The following is a 2,698-nucleotide window of genomic DNA, read 5'->3' as shown; positions in this document are numbered from 1 at the left end:
ATCCAGCGCACGCCATGGGAACGTGCTCAACTCGAGTGGCCCTACCTCCGAAGCTACACAATTCCGTGGCACCGCAGCCACGAGGTATGTGTACACCCTCCACCTTGCCCGGTTCACACAAAGTTCCTCCACACACCAGGCCAAGGCCCGTGCAGGGCATGCAGATTCACCCCGCTCCACCAGTCCACTGGGTGGGACCCCTCCTATCACCCAACAGCTGCCCCGTCGCCACTGGGGAGGTTGTAGACGCTGCAACACATGCCCAACCACAAACACATGCGCGACCAAGTTGTGCGTGGTTCCCCTAAGAGACACTCACGACCGCTTATATGTCTGCATTTAAAGGGACGAAGGCCACAGCCTGCGACACCTCAGCTGCGGAAGGACAAAAGGGGGGCAATTCCTTCCGATTGATTTTTTGGGACTTCAGAGTCGGTCTGGTCAAACTCGACTCGCCACCCGGGACGGTTGGTTTTGCCGGCGACAGTGCCGTTCCAGCGGGACCACTAGGAGGTACAACCATGTAACTACTGCTCCTCGGCCTAAGGGGCAGCTCTCCCACCTTCTACCCCTATTTATTGGCCGAGGACCCCCAGAAGGAAGTGCTAGTGACTCCACCGTTCCACGGCCGTAGCGGTACTGAGTGAAGCTCTATTCACCCCTTAAGAGAGTCAGTTACTCTCTTAAGGGAGAATAATGGCTCCTGCTCTCTAAAAGAATATCCTGTAATGACAATCATTCTGTGACCTTAAACACACCAGCAAGTCGACTCAAAAAAAAAAAAAAAAACACAGAGAGAATGAGAGTTTTTGGAGTGGCATAGTTAAAGTTCAGCTTTAAATGCGATTCAGATGCCATGGCTTGACCTTAAACAGGCCATTCATAACAAAAAACCTCCAATGGGGCTAATTTAAAACAATTATTAAATTAAAAGAGAGTGACTCAGAACAGAGGTCCATTATCACAAAAGCTTGACCGTTTTTGCCAACAATAGTTGCAAAACCATTTGAGTGACAAACCTGCTTTTATAGCCATGAATTGTGTAACCTAAATTACATTCTAGGACCATTAGGATTATTAAAGAAATAATCCAAGTTAGAGTCAGTCCAAGTGATTCTAAAAACTAGGTTCGTCTGCTAGAGGAAGTGGCAAAATGTAAAACACAGAAACAACCAGATGGTGCAAAATTGGTGAATTGTATTAATATTTACAATATATACAGGTTAGTCAACAGTTAATGAAGTCCAGAATGGTTCCTTAATCCAAGGAATTCAACAGTTCTTGCTGGTGATGAAAGGAACAAAAAAATAATCCAATTTATGGCCGGATGTCTCCAACCAATTCGGAATAGTTTTCTTTGATAGAAGGTGGTGTGGTATTTCCGGATCCGCTAATTGGTTAGTTCGCCAGTCTGGTCAGCATACCAGACAATCCGTGATTTATCCCTGCAGCAAAGTCCTTTGAATGGGAATCTGTAACACACCTGGCCTGTGTAAACAGGCCTAAATAATCAGTTCACATGTACACGCATTTTCTTATAATTAAATGAGTTTACATAATTATGCAACTTATGCAAATTCAATTTCTTTTTACAACAGTAGTAACAGTAGTGTTTTATACTGGTAAACATTTCAGTTTGAATGTGCTATATTTAGATCGGTGTATAACCAACTCAACGAGCTGGGAAGGCTAGTGCTAGCATGCTAGCTCCCAAACACAACACTCACCAGTTCCCTCTTGACAAACCGTGATCGCTACAGCGTTTGGTCGAATGCTTACACGTCTGCAAATTAACAGAGGTACACGATTGAAGAATGCACAACAGACGTTTAACTGCTTTGGAACAGACCAAAGTCCGACAGCGCCTCCTACCTAGGGTGCCAATGAGCAGCCATATAAGCGGTAGCTGTCAATTTAGGACGCTGACGTGCAGCTGTCACATGACGTTAAAACCGCGCGAGAACAGTGTTGTTCTCGCGCGGTTTGTATTAAATAAATTAAGGAAAGGAGGATTTTTTTTTTTTATTAAATCTTTAAATAAAATAAATAAAATTAAATCTAACAAAAGGGAAAATAAAATAAACTGAATCTAATATGGAAAAATTATACTGGTTACAATTGGAAAACGTTTAATCAAATTGTCTGATATTGAAATTGGCTTTATGATCTGAAACATTTAAAAAAGAGAAGAAATCTGCAAGCAGGCAATTACTTTTTAACTTCCCTGCATCCCCCAAAGTCTGCCTCTTTCTCCAGAGTTGGATGACGTTTACAGACAGTCACGTCCTGAAGTAGTTTCATCTGACCCTAATTTAAGTATAATCTTTTATAAAAAGAAGCTAAAATGAGTACAGGCAGTATAGAGAATCTATACAAAACCAGCTTGTAGTATAAATGAAAAATAAGAGACAGCCATAACATAGCATGACTCTGGTGCTCTCTCAAAAATCCTCAAAGTCAGTGGCTACCACAGAGCTTCAGAGCCGTTTCTGCTCAAGCCTCAGGCTGCAGCCATGGCAAAGCCTGCAGCTGCTGCTGGAGGCCAAGCAGAGGGAATCTCTGAGTGATAAAAATAATTGGAAGGAAATAATGCAGCATGGAAGATTTAAAAATTCACAACCCGGACCCCAATGAACTATCTTCCCAATATATATATATATATATATATATATACTGTATATTTGAGAAACAGTAACAA

General features: G+C 42.4%; 1 long non-coding RNA gene across 1 annotated transcript; it reads right to left on the bottom strand.

Moving 5' to 3' along the window:
* Positions 1-1,178: 1,178 nt before the first annotated feature.
* Positions 1,179-1,850, bottom strand: LOC106941968 (uncharacterized). Its single transcript, XR_001423510.1, has 2 exons — positions 1,728-1,850; positions 1,179-1,488 (listed from the first exon to the last, which is right to left on the bottom strand). It is a non-coding gene; the product is annotated as an uncharacterized LOC106941968 (long non-coding RNA).
* Between the last annotated feature and the right edge of the window lie 848 nt (positions 1,851-2,698).

Source organism: Poecilia latipinna, unplaced genomic scaffold, assembly GCF_001443285.1.
Source record: "Poecilia latipinna isolate Pla-1442-1.1 unplaced genomic scaffold, P_latipinna-1.0 Scaffold3960, whole genome shotgun sequence".
Classification (NCBI taxonomy): Eukaryota; Metazoa; Chordata; class Actinopteri; order Cyprinodontiformes; family Poeciliidae; genus Poecilia; species Poecilia latipinna.
The sequence above is the reverse complement of the archived record's forward strand: the minus strand, read 5'-3'. Positions and strand labels throughout refer to the sequence as shown.